General features: G+C 42.1%; 1 long non-coding RNA gene across 1 annotated transcript in view; it reads left to right on the top strand.

Moving 5' to 3' along the window:
- LOC107186609 overlaps positions 1 to 14,053 on the top strand; it is a 39,732-nt gene extending 25,679 nt beyond the window's left edge. The window contains exon 3 of the long non-coding RNA XR_001516181.1: positions 13,894 to 14,053. This is a non-coding gene — a long non-coding RNA (uncharacterized LOC107186609). The remainder of the gene's footprint in view (positions 1 to 13,893) is intronic.
- The last annotated feature ends 9,693 nt before the right edge of the window (positions 14,054 to 23,746 follow it).

Genomic DNA, 23,746 nt, shown 5'->3' with positions numbered 1-23,746 from the left:
CGGCGTTCGCGAACGCGGCGTCGGTGCCGCATGGTGGCGCCCCCGTCGTTCCTCGTGAACGGCGACGGCGCTCTTCGTCCTCTGTCCGCCCCTGGGGGGCCATGGAGGGGGTGGTGGGGGCACCGACACGACGCGACCAATCATGCCTTTGGTGGAGCCGGCAAAGAGCCCGGCGTGTACTACGTGAGGGCCGCCACGCTAAATGCGGATTTATCAGTCGACGAGTCGCGTTCTCCTGCCGGTAAAACTTTTCATTCCGTAACCTCTCTGTCTCCACCCCCTCCTCCGACTGTTTCTCACGCGAGTGGGCCCCGATACGTGGACGGTATCGCGTAGGGCCCCGCGGTGTGCCGAACGAGAGATTCCACGAACGTCGCCAAGGCGGTCCCGGTTGCGGCGCCCCTTTCTTCTTCTTTTTTTTTCTTCTCGTTCACTCGTGGGGGGCGGTGAAGAACGCGAAAGGATGCTGTGTCCTTTGGATCGTCATTGTCGCGAGTTGCTGCCCACGAGAGTTTCTCTGGTACTAGGAGATTCGTCGGGTACCCCACGGGGGACGGTTAAGTGAAAAAGTGCCGTGCTGGTCGGACGTGGGAAGAAGTGTCTCGGGGAAAGACTTGCTGCCTGGTGTGGACTCGAACGGTGTAATTCTGTTCGGCATTGTGAGATCATCTCGCGTGGATCTCGATTTTAACACCTGGGAGATTGACGGTAATCCTTCGAGAAGTAAGTTTCGATGAATTAAGATTGTGTCTAGCATTGAATGAACGTCGTTTGGGGATTGGAATCGTTTTTATCTGCACGTCGGGGGATAAGTCTGAGGAAGAGGAATTTTCTTCGTCCCGATGAAGGTATTGTTCGTTAGAGGATTATCGTAGTCTGGATTGAAGAAAATGTCGGGATTCGAAATGACACGCTTGGATGATTCTGGAAACCGTGCGATTCCGTTCGGTTTACGACGCCGAGGAAAATGGCACTGTAAACGTAACGTGAAACGCGGAAAAGGTGGCGAGGATCTTGCCGGCCACGCATGGCCGTTTCGCCCGAAGGATGTCGTAAAATGCCGGCGTAAGGATCCATCTCACCGGCCAGTAACCATTTTCCGTCGTTCGCGACGCGGAAAAGCCATCGGGTACCGTGCGAAACCGGGACTATCGTCGGGAAAACCGAGAAAAACTCGAAGACCTCGTGGACGGTCGAATGAATTTTCGAAATGGAGATCGTGACCAGTGGTAACTGTAACGGCATTACGATCTCCTCGAATACTTGTGAAACCTCGGAACACTGTCAACGTGATGATTCACGGATAATAAAATTTGTGTGATTGTGCGCAGCCTTTATTAAAAAAAAAAAAAACGGAAGATGGTTTTTTGTGACAACGCCTGCAATCACGTGGATACATGAAGAAATCGTTAGACCACCATGCGCAACTGAGAAGGTGAGATTTATGGAACATGATAGATCGTTACGATGCTTCTTTATTAACCAAAATAATTTGAATAATTTTCTACAAAATGGTACAATTATGAAATTGTCGAACGAATATAAACGATTCTTCGAAATTCTGCGAGTATCTCGAATAATTCGTCGTTTGAACCCCATCGGTACAGATAGGAACACAGCACGGGAGGCTGGTAGACTGGACTGGCTCGGCGATTACATAATCCCCGTGATGATCCCGTACGAGCCACAGCGAAATGACGATAAACAAGCGTCGAGCTCGTCTGGTTAATTGCATAACTATGCAAAGCTCTTCCCCCCTCCCCCAGTAGTCGCCGCCTTTTTTTCCGACTACCCCTTCCCCGACGCGCGTTAGGGTGGATGCGTGAAAAGTAGCGAAAAGAGGCACGAAAAGAAGAGAGGAAGAGGGAATAAAAAAGCGGCCAAGCTGCCGCGAAACATCGACAAAAACAAATGTTCTCGTCGCGGCTAATGAAACGCCTCCGGGGGCGAGAGGGGCAGGAGTGGCGTCGGGGGTGGGGGTGGGAAGGTGAGGGAAAAAAAAGGGCCAGGAGGACGAAACGGAGGAGGAATCGATGTAAAACGCGAACACGGATAAAGGGGTGAAACAATCAGTCACCGCCGAACAAAATGGATTATTTCGCGCAGCTTAAATTAGGCGTGGCGTGAGGAGGAGGAGGAAAAAAACCTGTCGATTCCTTTTGTCTCGCGGGGCCGAACCGGGTACGACGGTCCATGAAGACCCGCCGTTATCGATCTGTCCGCTTTGTCCCGTCGTGCTTTTCTTTATTTCCTCTCCTCGACCTTCCTTTCCGCCGCGAGACAACGGTAATTAGCAAAAGAATCGATTCAACGTTGAAGAATTCACGATGAAGTGGAGTAGCATCTGTGCACCTCCGGGGGCCTCTTTGATGCCTCCTGTGTGTATAGAGGGTGGTCCACGAAACGTGATCAGCATAGATTATTCTACTGCTGGCTGTTCGATCGAAAATTCATTGTTTAACTGTCTGTGCAAATGTCATAAATAGAACTAAGCAGTCGTTTCTTAACCCTTTTCAGACCTGAATTTTCTTTTAAGAGTAAAAAGAATATTTGACTATACATTTGAACTCAGTAGACTGTTTAGGTGACATTTTAAAAATTTTGTTTTAAAAAGGGATTGTTATTCTATTCTGAATTCTTTAGATCTACTAAAAACATTCAGAACGTGACAAAATTTTAATTTATAAAAAAATATATGGATCTGCAATACGGTGTACCCAAGCTTTGTGTGAAATTATAAGGAATTTCATGTACACAAATGTAACCACCAGTCCTGAAAGGGTTAACCATTTACTCGAGTGTATTGCAGATGATGGACACCATTTTCAGCATCGTTTCAATTAAGTTAAATGATATTTCTATAATGTTTCTTTGCTTTAGAAGAGAAAAAAATGATTTTTCCTAAAAGGACGTACAAAAATTGTAGGTTTATCTATAAAAAAAAAACTGAAGGTGACCTTGAAAACTGAGAAAAAAGGCTTGACAGAAAATTTGGTACCATCATCTTAAAGCTCTCCTTGAATCATGTTATACTACATAGTCAAATAAAATTTCGATCGGACAGCTAGCAGTACAATAATCTAAACTCATCACGTTTCGTGGTCCACCCTGTATGTGTGTGTGTGTGTGAGTTAGAGAGAGATGGAAGAGGAGAGTCCGTAATGGTTTGTTATTGATCTACTACGGAGGTTCACCGGTTTTCTGCCTTTCGTCGAGGTCCTTTTATCGTTCGACGATAGGCGGTATCGAAGGATTCGCGTAAGAATTCCCTCCGTTCCACCCCTTCTCCTCTAATTGCGTGTAGCTGCGCGAAGAAAAAAAATCCACCCCCGTTTCCTAGGGTTCCTATTCTCTTTCTTTTTCTGCGGGAACTTGCACGGAAAAAAGTTTCAAGGGGTTGGACTGGGGAGAAGCCGAGCCGCTGTGAAATCTTTCGTGGTCACAAGGCTCGATGATGGAAAACTTGTTTCGCGAATAAATTGAAGCTAATTGCGGCCTCGTTAGACGCGAAAGGGAAATTGTTCCGGCTAAATTTAGAATGTTGTTGTAAAACTTGCTTTCTTCCTTTCCAAAGGTGGTGGACACATAGTTGATTTTTTGCTTGTATAATGCACTTGCTACGCGTGAACTGTCAGACTTCGATGTTTGTTTAACTATATTTTTACGAATGAACACGATTAACAGTGATCGATATTTTTATATTGACACGTTCACCGCCTGGTCGTTCATGGAATAAAACTTCAATTGTCAGTTAATGCAATCAGCGGGAACGAAAGGTCAACCGAAATAGGCTCCGCAGTGAACGTGTTAATTTCCAGAATTTCGTTTAAGTCCCCAATAAAAATACGTACAGTGGAGAGACAGGAAGTTGAACTTGTTCTCGGAGAATAAAATCGAAGTCGAACAAATTTTTAATTTCGTATTTGAGCTGTTCCACGCGCAGCGACGTTAATACCGTTCCTGACCTTTCCATTATTTATTAGGGGTGGGTTGGAACCTAATTCTTAAATCGTCGAAACTTGAATCCAAAACTTTGTAACTGATTTTGTTTTGTAACAGTAATATTTCGTTTTAAAAACTGAACTGAAAATTTTTGCACAAATCTTTATTGACCATAGTTAAACAGAATAATACAAACAAAAACAACAATATATTAACAGTTCCTACTTTTTAATACCACCAAATAATACTATAAGAAGTAAGTAAAAAGTAAAATTTGAAAAAGCTGTGTCAAACTCTCACGAATCACACGCCCTGGACCTGCACTTCTTCAATCACTATCGATCGCCATCTGCTTATATTTTTCGAAAATTTAGTCTCGACAGATAGATAGAGAATTTCATTACGAACAATTTAAACCAGAACGCTTCACATTTACTTACAAATTACGACTCGTAGACTGATTTGAAAGAAAACAAGTCATAATATACCACTGTGTGTCATGTACGTGTCTCCCAGACCGTGTTCACCTGTACAATGTCGTTGGTATTCTCGTGAATTGTAATTAAAGCGCTCGAAAATACGTGTTATCGTGCGGCACTTTTCAACCGGTGAACACGATAGCGGTATCGCGATCGTACTTTCATTCCGATCAGTTTTTTCCCATGTTCTTCCGGGTACAGAAATAATTCGCGTTCATTGTTTCGCTACGCGATCCCCCTCTCTCCTGTGAATGGCCAGCGTTATCTTTAACGAGCCGCGGCGGCAAATGACCGTTATATAATTGCGTCGATACGATGTCCCCGTATTATCCATTGTACCATCTGTCTTATATCGAGGCTCCACGCGTTCCCAAAACCGGCGAGGACCATAAATATTCATCGAACGGTATCTCCGAATAGAACCCAGGCGCGCGCGCGCGCTCGCAGCGTGTATCTTTTGACCGGGAATACTGGTTGGTCCCGGCTGTAGACGTCACCGCGAAATTCGATTATCCGATCGGCCGGAATATGCATCGGGAATCGTGGGAAACTGACGCGGGTTGACGTCACCCGTACCGATATCGCCGTGAACGGACCGACGGTAGTTAAATTCGATTCGATTTAATTAACGTGAAACAGAACCGTTGCTTTTAGAAGCAGATACAAAAAATAACAAGTTTCCAACGACACGCGAAATTTTTTTTGGAAATTGTTTATGCGTCCTCGGAAGATATGTCTTCTCGGTTTTCGAAGGTCACGATAGGAAACTGTGATTAAGGTTTGTCGAATGAATGGGTTGTTATAGATCGGTAAAATGGCTATAAATTGCAGGAATGTTCGTCTTGTGTGTGGATATTAGGGATCGAAGCCGATTTGGTTCTTTTTTATTTGGGATATCATATTTAGAAACTGTATTTTATTGGACATAAAATGTTACTACTTTTGATTTTATGATTTATACGAACGGTGTTTTCAGAGTTCTGGGAATTGTGTTAGAAATTGTTTATTTTGTCAATTTTCGTCCTTATTACATTGTCATTTTTTAATATAATTTCCATGTAATTGTATGTACTTCTCCCTGCGCGAAACTAGTTTTTTTTAAGTCATCTGAAAAAACTGTTTGGATATCTCTTTATTAAGGTATTTAGATCCTGAAATCGTCCACCACATAGAGGTTTTTCCAATTTTGACAACAATTGGTAGTTGGTGGGTGTCTGATCAGACGAATAAGGTGGATGTGGGCGTAATACCCAGCTCAATTCGTTTAAGACTAATTTGTAAGAAAATAATATTTCTTTCAGAACTTACAACTTCTTCCATAGTTGCAAAATTATTATTTAAAAATACATTGTCAGAAAACCTGTCAGAATGTGCCTGTACCTGAAATCATTAGTTATTTCCCCTGCATTATGCAGCCAGATCGCAGTTCCCAGAACTTTGGAAACACCCCTCGTACATTGATTCATATGGGGGGTCCAGGTAATGGAAAGAAAATTTACAAGCAAATTTACAAAAACCTGTAGACAAAAATTTGCAATTAAATTTTCACGAAATATTCTGGAAGATTGAATAAATTCATTCCACAATAAACAGTGTACCACACGTCACGTTAACAATACTTGCGTGTTATACACATACATAATAATCATCTTTACAGGTATATAAGTACAACAGCGGATGGAACAGTTGTTTACCCCGTCACAGGTGCATTAAACTTTCCAGTCTTTCCAATTGATAGAATGCAACGCTGACACGCACCTATTGTACCATTCGAAACTCGGAAAGTCTAGTGAGTTCTATAGAATCGTAGCACAAACAACCACTATGTTTCTCAGTGTTTCGCTTGAAAAAACTAATTTGATGGGATTAACGATACCACGTAGTGTTTCAAAAATGTTCACACCTCAATTAACCCTTGGAAGGTGAATGATATGGGACTGACACTGCAAACGAATACAGGGTTAGTTTGACCCGTAGCGGAATTTCCATTGTACGTGGCTTCCAAAAAAGAATTATGCTTAAAATTTTATGTATACTTTCAAGTTCAAATGTTACATTTACATATGACTACAAAGAATACCTCAACGGCTACAGATGGGTCAAAATGACCCTGCACTCGTTGTACATGGGTTAATTTTAATGTCACTTAAACCCTCATCTATATCTCTAAATTCCAACGTTTTCAATTTTTTTCAGTCTTCACTAACGATTTTACCAAAATTACAAATTCTCTACCAATTCTTAGACAAGGAATCGCTAAATTATCGGTTACGCGATAAACCACGGGTCGAGCTTCACAAACTCATCGCTAACCCAGTTCGCGAACATTCTTTCCCATGTAGGTACGTACCGTCACGGTAGTTGTTCCTTGTTAACGTCTTTGAGTAGGTAGCAGGAGACGCCCCCGGTGTCATATTGGTGCTCACTTTACCACGGTGCATGAATTATAAATCGTAAGGCGGCAGAGGCAAACCATCTACCTTAACGTAGTGTGTCGCGGGGGTCGGTTACTGTAAACCCCGCTCGAACCCGATGATTTCCATTTCGCTCTCCCCCTGAGGTGGGGATCGATCGAGGGCGGCATAAAACTGACCTCCTAATCGAGTGCGCGCCGGTGTCGTTCGATCGCAAGAGACCCCCGCTCGACAGGGTTACAACGACCCGTCAAAACAAACATAGACGTATGTACGTACCCCCCTGGTCGTGGACGAAGTTTTCTAACGAGAAAGCTTTCCCTTTCCAATTACCTTCACTTGTTGGCCTATCATTACGTCAGTTCTGTCGTACCACCTGTTATTACGGATATATTGTGTGTGCGCCACCGTTTCCCACATCGCGTTTCACCGGCGCGGGGCTGCTTACAACGGAAGACGAAACACGGTCTCGCGCGTCCAATGCCCACCTGATTACACGCCTCGTCGGGCCCGTCCTGCACAGAAATTGCCGCTAATTACATAAAATATGTTCCACGACCTTCGAGGCGCCCCTCGGTTTCGTTTCCCTTACGTGTGCCTGGTGTACACCCCGCGTTAATTTCCAATGCTTAATCGTCCTTCAACGGAAGCAACTGGGAATTATGTACAGAAAAAAAAAAGAAAGAACAGGTAAACGTATTTGCCAATTTTTTTTCTCTTTCTTTTTGGTCTCTGTCCACGCGGGAATGTATCCACGGACAAACGGCGAAGTAATTAGACGTCGTCGTCGCGAAGTGTTACAGAAGTTTCGTTAGACAGGAACGTTAACGACCGTGAAACAACGACGTTTTAATCCTTCGTGAGTTTTTTTTTTCCTCCTTTTTTTTTTAAATGTGTCAACCGGGCACGCGGGGATGTTATTTCAGACCGGTCGTTCCGTCGTATTAAGCACGGGACAAGAGGGTAGTAATTACTTTTCGCGAGACTGTCACGTCTGTCCCGCTCGTTTCCAACCCCCGTTTCGCCCGTCCGCGCCACCGTGCTTCGGTTATTAATACCAACGTGATCGCGTGCTGCTCCTGTTAATCGTACTTGCGGATCGACGATTCCAGGATTTCGCGATGTTTCTAATCCTGCCAGAAGTATATAGTCGGTTCGGGCACCTAATCGTACCGTATTGATGGATTATAATCATCTGTAAAATGTCTTTGACCTTTAATGTTTAGACCTAAATGTTTTAGACCCTTAAATCGTACTTATTGAATTATGTTATATTTTAAGGGACGCCTCGGATGAATAGAATTTGATTCTTCGGTACCTTATTTTTTTTTCTTTGAGGTACCAAGGTGACGTGTTTTTTCAAGTTCAATGCATCTTTTCTCTAATTGGTATTATTCCTTTTCTCTAATAGGTACCTATTCTCATGATATAGGTCGCTGAATTCGTCCTTCCATCAACAACGTGGTATTAAAAAAAGATGCATTGACCTTGAAAAAACTCACTCACCTTAATATCTATAAAAAAATAAAATACCAAAAAATCATATTGTATCCATCCGATGAGCCCCTTAAATTGCTACATAATTCAATAAAATGTTCCTTGATATAACCAATAAGTAACGAGTCATTTTAGATAGTAGTTCTTATTGACTCACCCTGTATATGTTGTATCTTGTTATTTGGAAATCGAAAATATCGATATTAAGCAGACCTAATTCTCATTCTTCCGTTTTTTATTTATATTTAGAGGGAATACTTGAATTTCCTAACTGAAAACTACGGGTGTCAGCTGACAAAATTCAGATAATAATCGGCGTCAGAATTTGACGCACTTTTCGAATAACTGTTACACCGGTGCAATACTGGGCGTTAAAGGGTTAATACAAGTTTTCAAACATGGCTCAAGTAGGCGCGCGCCATATAGCCCACTAACTGATGATCCAAACGGTCCCGCTATAATTGTACCAGAATCATTCCCACATCGGCGAAACCGCTTGTCGGGACGAGAACGGGGGCCGTGCAAAAAAGGGTGGAAAAGAAAAAAGGTGGTTCGTTACACCACGCCGGGAAGAAGAAGAAGAAAAGAAACAAACGATTCAGGATCATCGGCGTTCTTTCTCGCGCGGATAGAGCATCATGGGTAACGGGGCCGACGACGGGGGGTAAGTTGGCCGGCGAAAATGTCGTTGATCCGAGTCGCAAGCCGTGGAACTGGTCGGCTGAGACCGCCTCGCGTGTGTATATATTGGGGTGAGAGGAAGGATCTCCCTCTCTTCTCTCTCGGGTTCTTCGACTTCGATCCAGACGAGACGGGAGCAGGGCCCCCGAAGTCCTCCTCTCCCTCCGGTGAACGGGGTGGAAGGAAGGAAGGAAGGAACCGACACTGGCCGAAAGGGGTGCACGCATGACCCTGAACCCGAACCGGCGCGCCACCCGTTACAGGGGTGCGAAGCTCCGACAAGCAGTGAATAGGTGGGGGGGGGGGGAGGAGAAAGAGACGGAAAGAGAGATAGAATGACCACGAAGGAACGATGGTAGAGGACGGGGAAAGTGGGGTGAGAGGGTACGTGTATATATGCCGAATAGAGAGAGAGACAGAGGGTGTAAGAGAGGGTGATGTGGAGAGAAAGAGAGAAACAGTCAGAGTACAGTCCCCGGGATCAATACTCCCGCGTCTTGCGATCATTCATCTTGCCACGCCCCTCTGTTCTCTCCACACTCTCCCTTACTCTTCCCTTCTCTCTCTCTCTCTCTCTCTCTTCCTCTGTTTCTCCTTCACCCTATGTTTCGCCCTCTTCTGTCTCTCTATCTTTCTCCTTCCATTTCTCACCACCACTCCCCCCTCCCACGTATCTGTCTCTTTCTCTCATCCTCCGGTTCCACCATCTTCATCCCCCGGGTGGCACCCCTCGTAATCGCGCTGCTCGGCCGCCGTTTGCCGCCCAATCCTGGTATCCATTACGGAACTTCTCGTGGGAAGAAAAAAAAAGAAGAGAGAAAAAATTCTCTTCCATCATATATTCCGTTCGTTTCCTTTTGAACATAATGCACAAATATCGTGATATATTTGGAGGTTACAGGATTTCGTTGGTGCGATTCTTCGGTCCTCGTTTCCATGGGAAGATTGTTTCCCAGAGAAACGGGGCGACCTTCATGGGGCGGTGTGGAAAAAGAGAGAGGGTGGGCCAGGGGGTGGAGAGAAGAGAATCGAGTATTGAGGTGGGCCACGGGACCCTGTCACACAGAGAGAGCGACATGGTTACCGGGGCGTCGAAATCAATAAATATCCCAGAAATGCGCGCGTGAAAGACGAAAGTGGGGAAGAGAAAGATAGAGAGCCAGGAATGGAGGACGAAGCAGGGCAGAAAGAAGAGGAAAAAAAAAGAAGGTGGAAATCGTTAGTAAGTACGTAGTAGCGTATATACGACGGCATAACGCGTAGTACGGCTGCACTTGACTCGTCGTTGCACGTGATTCAAATGAGTTTCTGGAGCCCGTCTCCCTACCACCCACACACATATAGCTAGCAAGCCGATAGAGGGAGCTGTGTATATACTAGGCCGGTCGGCGGGAAAGGGTGGTCTCTCTCTCTCTCTCTCTCTCTCTCTCTCTCTCTCTCTCGAGGAGGGTGGGCCTCGCGCTTGTTCCAGATAGAGAGAAGGGCTCGGTCGGCGGAACGGTCGATCCGATCGAGCGTTACGATAAAAGAGAGACTAGAACCGGACAGACGGAAGTCTCCTCCGCGAGATCGATATGTGTTGCTTTCTTTCTTCGACGTTCTCTATCTTCCTTTCTCCCTTTGGGGTCTCCTTGTCCCGTCTTTATACGCAGGTTTCTCTGCCTCCTTCTCCCATTTCGCTCGATCTTCTTGGTTCCGCGGCCTCTAGCTGCGCCGCCAGGAGTGGCCCTGTGCATCGTTTCCATCAGCTTCTTTCTCCTTTTTGCTTCCTCCTTCCCCCACCCCTCTAGGACGGCCGGCTAAGAATGTCGGGGAAAAATGTCTCGAGGGAGAGAGAAAGAGAGAGAGAGAGAGACTACGGGGTCCTTCTCCGCGGAACTTCGTATAAATTATCGTTTCGCCCCGGTCCCCACGCCGGAGATAATTTTCGTGACGTGTTTCGGGGACGAGCCGTTAGAGAACACGGGGACGAAATTCATTTTTCCCCGCGTCGAATAAAATTAGAGCCGCGCTCGGTGAATTAAAGTACATTCGTATTGGTGTATCAAAACGGCGACACGGTATAAACTCTTTGGAAAATAATTATTCTTCTAGTTACGTGTCGTGTTTGATGTAAGAAAAGCGTGTGTCGCTTCTTTTCTTTTCATTAAAAACATTAAATATTTCATAAACTAATATCCATATGCGGCTAAAACAAATATCATTATTAACTAAATCTCATTAAAAAGTCAGCGTCATACCTGGAGACCTCTCCCTGTCAATGCCATTGAGTCTTCTCTAACAGTTATCGTGGATTTAGTGTTTTCAAGTTATTATTGTATTTCAATACTGTTGGCGCCTACAGGCGCCTTACTTCACATTGTTCGCTACAAACGGTTGGCACCTATAGGCGTTCACTTCATATTGGTCGCTACAAACAGTTGGTACTTATAGAGGCTCACTTCACATTGCTCGCCATAAACGGTTGGAGCCTATAGGCGCTCACTTCACATTGCTCATTACGTCCTATTGTCCCACGTTTACTTAATGTTACTGTTACATGTTTAGTACGCGTACTAACAATTCAACACAGGGTACGAATAAATAAATAATATGAGTTTAATCCAGTGAGATTTAGTTTTGACGATTTCCATATAATTTCTGTAAAATGCACACTGACGAAAACATTCGTGGTTCATATCGTAGATCGCGTCTCGAAGTCTGCCGTAGCGAAGAGGTTAAAAAGTCAGCGTTCTACCTGGGGACTTCTTGTCAGCGTCGAGGAGCCTTCGAACACTCATAGATGATTTACTGTATAAGTTTCCTCTTCGTGTATAAAATTCAACGAATTTGCTACGTGTCGACGTGCGGAACGTGGACAAAACGGGGCGGAAAAGAGAAGAGTGTGTGGTCGAGGCGAATTCGCGTTAGTCGCGATACGAGAACCGCCGTGGAAAATAGAAGCGTGCAAACCCTGGCGGGGAGGGAACGACGGTGGCAGGGAGATGGCGGAGAGAGGCAGACTTAGAAGCCAGGAACCGCTTCGTTTAAAATCTCCCGGTTATCCCTGGTGCCGTCTCCTTTGAACCACTTTCTTGCTCTTGTCACGAGTCGTTACGGATACGCTGGTTACGCTCGGAACCTTTCTTTTGAGCACGATGCCTCAGATACAGGGGAAGTTTCGCGGAGCTGAAACAGAGGGGAACGTACGTACACGCGATTGATGCAATATACCGGACAAATTCGGGCGGAACGGGGTTCGGATGATATTAATTGTATCCGTCTTTGATCCGAGCGGATATTAATAACTTTTGCAAAGCGTGTGTAACGTTGACGCTGGAAGTATACTTTCTGTGTTAAACATATTTTCCTCCCCCGAGAATGTTTTTCTTATTTATTTCTATTCTAGATAGTAAGAGTAAGGAGTAAATTGCTCGTGAATATGAGTAATTCTTAAATATCGCTTCTTTTGTTAAATTGCACCTTCATTATTAGACTGCGGAAGTTTATGCAAATTCACAGTTTTATATTACAGGTATCGAAAAGTTCAAATGTGACAGAATTTTGCGTTTTACACTAGAGGCATTACTACGTTAATAATGATACATATTTAAATGGTATTAAACTGTTTTAAAATCTTCACTTTATTGCATTTTTCAAGTTAAGGAACGCTATAAATGCATAAACATCCACAGTCAACAGACTACTTTATTCGGTATTCTGTGCTTATTTTTTTTTTTTTACATTATTTTTAAGAGACGTTTGAGAAATGCACCTCTTCGGACCTATAATTTTAAACGATTTAATTCTTAAAATTAGTTATTCACATGCCTTTATTTTTATATTTAGTATTCCTGTATTATCTAGTTTGTCTAATTCTATCACCAAAAATCCGAATGTCCTTGTTGTGACCTAACGCAGGTAGTAAACGATTACAACGATAGTCGCGTCATGGGCCCGTGAATACGATCAGAAATCTGCCATAAACAGACATTCCTTGACAGCTGTATATCACTTGCAAATGCCCACTGTCCTTGAAACAGTGGTTTACTACAACCCAGCGCTGATTTTCAGGAATCCCAGAAACAATACAAGCCCCCAGTTCGTTTCATAGTACACTACACCCGCCAGAACATAAACACCAATCAGAATTTTTCATCCCCTCTAGCACACGAATACATACAACCAATCGGGAACTACACAACATTCGACAGAATAAATTCACCAGTCAAAGCGGTCAAAGCAGTCAGGCCAGTCATACATGTGCTCATGTATCGCGTTTCGTTACATTTGTTAAAGTTTAAGTGTTACCAAGTTGCGTCAAGTTATTCGAATTCACGCCATCTTCCAGCCAGTTCCGTGACATTAACCCTCTATAGCCCCGTGTGACTTTGAAATCACATACCGGTATACCAATAGCTTTTCGGTCTAATTTAAATGTTTGCCAGTATATGGGCACACATCGTGTTGTACAACCTATCTTCGATAATCGATAAGATTCTTTATAGCGATTATCAATTCTAACTCGAATATATTGGAATAATAATAACGTCTTTGGGAATTGTAAATTCATTGTTAATTTGTACTTAGAGGTTAATATTTGTTGGTTTCACGTCACATAGATTGTTTTTTATATTCAAGAAAAAGAATTCGGGCTATAGAGGGTTAAGTTATCGAAGAGCAGTGGTGAGTCGAGAGTTTATCTTAGAGTTGGTCTTTGGAATCTACACAGAAAATACAGTCGATTATTTGAATATTATGTGTCACGTGAGACACGTTGAGTGTTATGAGTAGCGTGTGTCACTGTAACAAAGTGACCAAAGTTAAAAAAAAATCGATTTATAAACAGTACGATTATGCGGATGAAGCTAAACATGAAAATCTGTTCTCGTCTGTTGCAGCAATGGAGATCGACGATGTCGACGACGATGACGTCGATTACAATCGCAGTCCGAATGCATCTGGAATGGATATATGCAACATGGGAGGAAGTGGTCACAAGGTCGGAATAGACGAGGAGCTGTTTAAACTGCGACCGTACGTAACGCCGGACACGATCTTCACACGGTGAGTGTTATACTTTCTACACAAGTATTGTCTCTCTTACCCTAAAAACAAATTCATTACTAGACTGCGGATTTTCTACATTTAAAACCAAATAGGGCTTTGTGCAATAGAAAAGAGAAAAAACTTTCGTCAGACGCAATGTGTTTCTTATTGTATTCTGAACCCAATAAGATATTTAAGAGAAGAAATAAATTCCTACCGTTGCTGTTGTAAAAAATTACTTTAAAGAATGTTATTTTGCATGAAAATCCGCAGTCTATTCATTACGATATATCCAATTACCTAGCTTCGCCTCCAGTCTGCATGTATACGGAAGAATTTCAGAGTGTGGCCGTATAACCGTAAAACAAAACTGAACGAACCAAAGAGTTTGCTCCCCTCCATCGTCACTTGCATGAGACGGATAACAAAATAGTTCTCGATAATTGTCAAACGATCGTTACAAACAACCACGACTTATTCATCAATGTTTAACACCGTTGAACCGTGTCGTCTGTAACGACCGGAAGCAATTTCTCGATGTCCCAGGGAATGCCATCTTTTTCCCTAACATTTACCGTACACTCGGAATGATTTTCGAATATCCACTTTCGTCTGAAATATTTATCCAAACACGACACAGAACGAATCCGCGATACACGGGGGTGGTGATGTCGTTTTGGGTCCTTTGAAGAACACTCGACACAGTCTCGGGGAAATGAAAGAAACAGAGTGGGGAGGAATGATGTTTAAAGGAAAAGGCTTGGAAAAATAGTTGAAAACGATTCAACCACGGCATCGGTATACTGGAGGGTGGAGAAGGAAGTATATGATGTACGCGTAAGCAGACATTGAATAAAGCTCGTACGATGAAAGAAACGTCGGCTCATTTCCATACGTAGAAAAAGGAAATCTCTTTTCGGTGCATCGGCGACTCCTGTTCTCTTTCTCTCTTTCGTTCTCCCTGTTCGTGGTACAATGTAATGCCAAAGTCCTCTCGTGGCGGGTTCGACTTTTTCTGTAGCCAGCACCGGCCGGATGCGCCGAATGGGACTCGTCCATAAATTCTCGAAGCGCCGGTAGTCGACGGTCGGGTGTTTCTTCTGCGTACAACGTATCTCGCCCGTTGCTTACCAACCCCTCGACTTCTTCTGCCCGCCTAACCACCCCGAAGTTTCGGCTCGAGACGCTTCCCCCCTCCCTTCGTCTTCGTTTTTCCTCCCTTCGCGTTTTACATTCGCTTCACTTTGTCCGGGGTGGAGGGGGGGGGGATGGCAGCCGGGGAATTCATTCGCTGATACCAGAAGAAAATCGCATCCATTAGAATTGTGTCTGCGACAGCCGCAAAACAGCTACGGGACAAGTTTTCTGAACGCGGGAACAACGTCGACGCGAACGGTTTTCTGATTCAGACGAACGTCTTGCGAGGGGATTGCTGACGAATTTGAAGGAGAATCTTTGATATTTGATTGGTGTTTGTTGGAAATACTGATTCGATAATGACACTTATTTTATGGGAATTTTCTCTAGTTTTTTAACCCTTTATTTCTTGACAGTGTTTTGTAGAATTACTTATATTACAATAAGATGCTGCCGTGAACCAATATGCTTAGAACCTGGCTAGGACTTATTTAGTATTTCTTTGAGGTCATCTGAGATGCTATAAAATGGTGTTAGCACGCAGACACTACATTTAGATATTTAAATACGAAATGTGAGAAAAATGAAAATCATATTTGAACAGTTTTCAAGTATCTGGAATAGAAATTGTGGTAAAAACATGAGGATAACGTAATTCTGGGTTTAGAGGGTTGGAGTGGAGAACGCGTGTAGATCTTGCGGAAGTTCAGGCCGTGTGATAGTATGGCTCTCAGTTGTACATAACTGTAGCTGTAGACTGAAAATACAGTTTTAATATTCCTGAAGAAATTTTTTAGTAAGTGTAGAAGTAAGACAATTTTAATGAATATTACACACAGTATTAGCATCTAAATTATGCCGATATTATAAGAAAATATATTACACCCTTGCTACAAAAGTGATTAGCTCGAAGACCGTGTTTTTCGTTTCCATGTTTTGAGAAACTAATATTTTTTAGTTGTGTTACTTTTGTAGCAAGGGTGCCATATGACACAGTCATATGGCTGTTTGAAATGAGTAATGTTCGGTTATACAACGATTATAGAAGAAACCTGAGATCAGCTGTTAATCAATAACTTTATATCGAGAATTTCCTACGCGAGCAGAAATATCAATTCCATCGTTTACATTTTCTATCGTATCTTTTCATCCCTTTACATTTCCGTTCATTCGCGAGTAGTGTACATTTCCTTACTTTCTTGACACTAGAACTACCAGCGTTGAATGTATAATAAATTAAATTGCATATGTTAATATACTCTATAATACAGTATACCATAGTATAGTGTAACATAAAATATACAATAATTGAAGATAGTCATGAATATCGACGAAAGCACATTTATAAATTTAATAACTGTAAATCAACAAATCTGAATTCCGTCATCTTGACGTATTTGGTAATTCTAGTGCTGCCATGAACGTAGAAGAAACTTCGAATGTCCAAATCCAAACGTTTCATTTACTTTTTTCAATCCACCATAATCCACTGGATCGAAAATAACTGTACTCCAACTTGGAGTATCTCGAAGTCTCTGTCGCGAACGCGTGAGCTTCGTCCCGTACGGATTTGAACGATCGGTCTCGACGGAGAATTCCGGTTGTTCTAATTCAATATTATTCCATCAGAGAATGAAAGCGTCGATCGACCAAGCCTAAAAACATTCCCCCGTCGTTACGACGGCGGAGGGATATCGAGAACAGTAGTCATTCGAGATTACCTACCGCGGAAAGAACTACCACGATCGGACGTGGCGGACCCCAGCCAAATATACACGGTGCGTCAGCGTCGCGGCGCGCGGCGTCGCGTCCTCCCTTCCTGCACCGTCCAACTGCCAGGCGCCTCGTTTGAGGTCAACGTCATTCGCTTCTCCTCTCTCCTTTCTCGTTCCCTTGCTTCCTCCCTTTCCTTCTCTCATATTCTTCACGATTTCCCCTCTCTTTCTTCTTCTCCCGTCTCTCTCCAGTGGTCTTCTCTGTCGGGCAACGCTCGCTCGTTCCCTCTCGCTCTCTCGGTCTGGTCTCGGACGAGCGAACTTTAGAACGAGCATAGGTGCACCTATGAGTCGCGGTTAAATAGACCATGCAGCCAAGAGGTCTATTCAATTTACTCCGTGCGTCTCGCACGCGGATCAATTTTCTTCGCGATTCCCCGTAATTAAAACTAGTTACACGCTGGATCCCGATTTTTTGGTTGACTCCGTAATTGGAAGAGACACAAAATAAGGTGTTATTGGGGAATTATAGAATTCGTTACTGTAACTTGCTAAAAAGTACTAAATATATGTTTAAGTTGTCCAGTTTTTAGTATAATAGTGTAGAAATGGTAGTCAGTTCATATTTTGAAATCCATTACATAAGGGACTTAATGCAATGTTCACCATTTCTATATGTCCAGAGTCGACTCATTATATATTTCATTATATTTTCTATTTTATTCTGAACCCAATAAGATACTTAAGAAGATAAAGGAATTCCTATATTTGTCTGTATGAATCATATTATAAAATGTCATTTTGCATAAAAATTCGTAGTCTAATTACAACGCTTACTGATCGCAATAAATCGTCCGGTGGGTTCATAATTTTTCACTGCCGTTCTTTAATTTCCAATATTAATAATTTCTCACAATACAAGTCCATAGCGTGGATGGGTTAAATGGATTCACATTATGAACAATTTTTCGAAACTCATACGAGTGATTATAGCGAAGCTAAAGAAACCTGTAATATCGACCGGATTTTTTGCAATCGGCGAACACTTTTCAAAGGGCAAACGCAGTTTACGCAGCCCGTAAGCTAACCGTTTGTCAACCGGCGTGTCGCGATTTTGCAATGATCTCGAGCCACCTAATTGACACAGCTGATTTATGCATCGCGGGTCGCGCGTGTGAGCGACATGCGAGAGTCGACAACGAAAGAAAAGGAAAAGGGGTACGTATATCGGTACGCGGCGGTGTTTCTTGTCCCGATTCAAACTTGATCTTGATCCCGCCGCGAGAAACATAGTTCTTCGGGGCTCGAATCGACCCGTGCGATCTGTTCCCCCCGCCACACCCATGGGGAAAGGATGCGATAGTAATTTAAATGTACCCGTGTATACAGAACACGAGAATGATTCTTGCCGGTGGAGCCAACGGGACGCCCAGCTGGGACCGGCAAGAATCCATCGAGCACCGTGTACAACGTCCGGTAGTAATTTTTATTCGAGTCGGAATTCATTTAAGTGCATACAAAGGATGAAACGCATACCATGCATAAAACGTTTGTGTTTAACCCCTTCCTCCCTGAATTGTTTAAAAATTACCAGAGAAATATTTTGTTTTATTTTTGCGTATATTAGATGGCACATAAATGATTCACCAGAATATTTTGACATTTTGTAACATTTTGACATTTATATCCTGGGCTCGAAGAAGAATATTCAGTGTCAATTCTCCAACGGAAGAATGATCAAAATCCAACGAGTTGTGGTGATTTTCCATTTCTTGTTTTATTACCTTTTAATTGTTCATAGTAAACAAGTTTTAATACTTTCTACTATTATAACTATATATACTAATTCTTAATACTTTCTTACTACTATAATCATTTCCAGTATGATCTTTACTTCCATCAGAAAAAAGAATATTTCTCCTAGGGACAATTGTTCAGAGTTCATTTCTGTTAAAATAACGTTAAACCAAGTCTGGATTATAAAAACAAATGTTGCTTTCATATAATTTATGAACGGACCCTAAAATCCATTATAAAAAAGAAGAATATTAAATTTTGGTTCATAATGTTTGTTTTTCAAATACTGGCAATTTTACTTTCTGTAACTATGATCGTTTTTCCATTCGACACTTCAATATAAGTGTAACGTTGATGATTCTGTTTCGGTTTGGCCCGTTAAAATTCTTCCAGTGATTCTAATTTTAAATAAAAATTCTTAATTCTGTCCTCTAAATCAAAATATGAAACTAACATTTTCATAGGTCAAATTCAGAGATCAAATCATCTTCTGATACGTTCTTGTCACAAATGGAATTCTCAAAAACAACATCCATCGAAAGTAAAGCGCAAAAAGTGCATAGATATTAAATGAGTTGTGGGCATTTTAGATAGATTGGATATTGCTTTCAATATTCCCGATTCATTTCTCGCGAATTATATCACATAGTTACACGGAACACAATCCATAGTTTGCGTTTCCGCGGATTGATCCGGCGAAATCTATAGGGAAATCGAATCCTCGTTCTCTCCGCGTAACCCAGTTTATTGTTGACGCGTATTGGAAACGACGGGAAATCAGAGGGAATAATCGTGTCCCGTACGTTATCGGAGCCAGGCGAGGCGAAAGGATTTCCACGGCGTGGACCGTTCCGCCTTTTCGCAGGTGCCAAGAGCACCCAGACCATGTAATTAAAGGCGTGTTTCGTAACCACGCACGGCCTCGCGTGGTTTCCGATTACCCGCTACCGGGGAGACAACACGCTCGTGGGATTTCAGGCCCAATCGGAAAGTTATGCCATCGTCGGCAATTCTTGCGTTCACGATATACTGTAATTAATCCGTCAATTTTGAAACGCGTATTCCTGCAGAAACCTTCCTCGGTGGATGTAACGGAATGTCGAAACATTGAATCACCTGTGTTCTAAACCCGTTTGCTAATTATTTAACGTAAAATAGATTAGGGCACTATGCAGTTTTTGTGCAAGTTTAACCACACTGTTGTATTATATTTGATCTTAACCCTTCTTTGGATTGTGGGGGCCGCAGCAGGCCTACCCAAAAATTTTAAGTAAGCACGCTTCAATGCTTGTTGACATAATTATTTGAAAATTTATGTAATCCTTTATTGTTTCGTGAAGTTTTTAAATGTTGTAAAGCAAATTCGTTTGCACTTAACAATTGTGGAAATAATTGTTTTAGAAAATTATATAAATTTGGAAATCCGAATAAGGGTTAATAAAATGTTATATAAGATAAAATTATTCAAGAAGAGAAACACAATCACGTAAGATGAAGGATCTGCGTATCGGAGATCAGAAATAACCCAACTGTATTACGTGTATTCTCTACGTCTCAGATTAATTTCGGAACAATATTTCCAAGATGATTCGATGGCAAAAACAAGTATAGGTTCGATATGAGATCAAATAAAATAACAATCTACTAAATATGATACCAAAGGAACTGAAAGACAGTAAGAAGGAGACGCAAACATTAAATGATAAGGCTTTCGATTGACTTATAATTTTCATTATTAAACTACAACTTTTATGTACTTATGGCCTACTAGGGTTCCATGCAATGCAACAAAAGACAAAACTTTTATTAGACCTAACAAGTTCTCCGTTTTATACTAATCCCAATAAGATACTTAAAAATAGTAGAAAATTCCTACATTTCTTGTGTTTTTTTAAATTATCCTATGAAATGTCACTTTGCATAAAAATTCGTGGTTTACATATTCATTATTCACCATCATTGACAGGTTTCAAGCCTCTCGCGTAGATATCACCATGTTTCGATAAACCACTTATAACTAGATCACTTCTGAATATATTAATGAAAAATATTAACCCAAGGAAATAAAATTATTATTTGTCTCAAGCAACCTATACCATCGAGAAAAAAAATATCTCGAATAGTAATACCATAAATGACATATTGGTACGTTTATGTTCCTCGCTAGGTTAAGAATAATTAATTATAATTCCATCGTAATTACAATTGCGAAATCAAGTTATTCATGTTCCTAATGTTAAACTCGCCTACCTCGAAATGGAGTTTTTTCCTCGTTACCATAGGCATGCGCCAGCGAGAAAATGAACCGTGGTTCGCGGAAACTAGTTCCCCGCGATACATTTAGCTTGGCGGTGGATTTCCGCGAAAGACGGCGTCATGCACGTGCGAAATATTCTGGAATACCGTCGGGTTCCGGGCGAGCCGATGGGTTCGCGTTCGGCTTCGCACAACGCGGAGACGGTCGAAACAAAATACTGCTAAAATTAATCCGGATCTTAGGTCACGTCTGCAACAAGTCTAGACGACGGTGTCGTCGACGTCGACGACGACACACGTCGGGGATCGGAACGAGAACCCGTGTGTGTGGGCGAGAAACGTTTAAAACGAGTTCAGGTATATCGATAAATTTGCTCGGCACTCTTGTGTGATGTTTTCTTTTTTTTTTTGCAAAAAAAAAATTGTCGGGCTTCTTGGAACGTTATATTGTCGTAGATTCAACGATTCGTTAACGATAATTTCGGATGAACGAAAAAGTTAGCGAATGGTCTGGCGAGAATCATTTGTCTTTCCTGCGTCTTATTTGTAATTAAATCGTCCGAGACGAGAAAAATTGTAGAAAAACAACGGTCGTTGTAAATGCGTGAGTTTTTGGGAGCATCTGTAGTGTGATTGTAAGATTGTATTTTTTTTAAATAGAAAACGAGGTAGAAGGAGATCGATAAAAATTGTGCGGTAATTGAAGGGGCGACAGACTTTCTGCAATTATGTTTCTTCAGCTCAAATTATCCTCGCATACATTTTATTCGGTAATAAGTCATTTCTTTTAACATGTTTCCTGCCAGTGGCGGCAGCTGGCGTTTTCTGATGCAATTGGTGCAGTGTATAATTATAGCGATACGTGTAATTTGAAGAAACTTTAAGCGTTGGATTCTCGTACACGACTGATATTTTCTAATGGCGGCGAACGTGGTAGTCCACGTTTAGCCATCGCCAGGTCACATTTGACCCATCATTACGCTACGGAGGTTCATGCAAATTTAGAATCATTGATAAACGCTTTTACCAGATATAAAACATGAGTTTGTGTTAAATATTATTTACGTTTTCATTTTAGTACATACATTTTACTCGATTACGTCTGCTATAAAATCTGTGTTATTTTACAATATTTTTCATTCATTCTAGTACGGACGATAGCCACGTTCATACAGATTAAGAATGGCAGCCATGGAGGCACCTTTTTTTTAGGCAGTCCCGGAAAATTGCAATAACTTTTAATTCGTACATTTTCAAATGAAAAAAATTAAGCTTATCCTATTAGTGTGTACGAATTCAAAGAAAAAAGTTTAACATCGATATACCTCATAGTTTTTTCTAAAAAAATTCCTAAATTTCGCCTAGTTTTTGACTCGTCACAGTAGGAAGACCCCTAAATGCATGAAGTCCGCAGTCTATATACGACTAAACACCTTGAGGGAGCAAAAGAACGAGCATAGTATTAAATTTCTGACGAAAAATTCTCTTCGGCCACAATTGAAAGATCATTTTTCAAAACTTTTATATATTCGAGGGAAAAACAGTATCTTCTGTTCCGTTAGACCAGAACAAGAATAAAAAGCCACCGTTTCACATGCCACCATGGTCAATGATTCCGATCTGCGAGTAGGAATCATGCGGTCGGTCGAACTTTTCCCCGGGAAATCACGGGCACATGCACACACGAGTCCCCTGGTGTGCACAGTCATCGAATGACTGGTCGATTCGTGCGGTATGGCCGAGCATTTGCCGTGTCATGTCTCTTCTGCCCGCTGCGGAGGAACAGATAATGCAGACATTGTTCGGTGTGAACGCAGCCTTCGGCCAGATGGCACAATTTTCCGATTGTCGTCCTGCGCTTTTTCATCCTCTCGTCGCTGCCTCTCTCCAGCTTTCAATACACGAAACGTGCACACGCATATACACACACATACAGAAGGACATATACAAGGCACCGGCTGGCAAAAGGAGGGGGAACGGGTCCAATAAACCGGGATTAGGGTATCACCACGGGTATTTGCGATTTCGATTTACGTTCAGGTAATTTCGTGATTTGGTTTAGGTCATTTGAAAAATGGGCGTATCAGCTATCGCGGTTATTAGGGCCGACCGACCATCGCGAGGCTACTCTCGTGACGGGGGATGAAACCGAGTAGACTGGGTATAATCGGGACCTACTGTTATTTTTAATATGGTTTTAAATTCTTCTACGTCCTTGCAGCTACATGTTGCGGTCATTTGCTTCAGTTCATCGACAATCGTCGATCGCGATACATGTGCGCTTACTAGTGATGTTTTTTGTGATTTTGAGTGCTCTCGTGTTATTTTCGATCGTTTTGAAACTTCACGATTACCGACTGTTAGGTAAGTGCTGTTTGGTATAAATTGTATTATTTGTTGTGTATTGTAAATGGACTGTAATAAAGTGCTTGGTGGTCTGAAGAATTTGATGAATTGCTATTTTTTATGCATTCTTGTTCTTCTGAAACAGTTATATGTAAATTATGGTTCGGTGAAAGAGGTTCTTTTAACAACACCGTTTCAATTTGTTTCTTATTTTATTAATGTCCGAGTTCTGAAACTTTATTGAGAGGGTCTCCACTCCAGTATACTGTATCGATCTGTTGAGGAAACCGATTTCAGTGTTATTGACATTTTGGAATAGTTCGTAGAATTGAAACTGGATCATTGATTGGAGTATGTCTGTTTAGGATTAAACATTTATGGGGCGATGATACATCGACGGCTTGGGTTTGATAGAGTATGTGCAGAAAATATTTTTTGATGTATCAAATACTTC

This window comes from Dufourea novaeangliae, unplaced genomic scaffold (assembly GCF_001272555.1).
Source record: "Dufourea novaeangliae isolate 0120121106 unplaced genomic scaffold, ASM127255v1 scaffold65, whole genome shotgun sequence".
Classification (NCBI taxonomy): domain Eukaryota; kingdom Metazoa; phylum Arthropoda; class Insecta; order Hymenoptera; family Halictidae; genus Dufourea; species Dufourea novaeangliae.
This window is presented reverse-complemented; position numbering and strand designations above follow the sequence as displayed.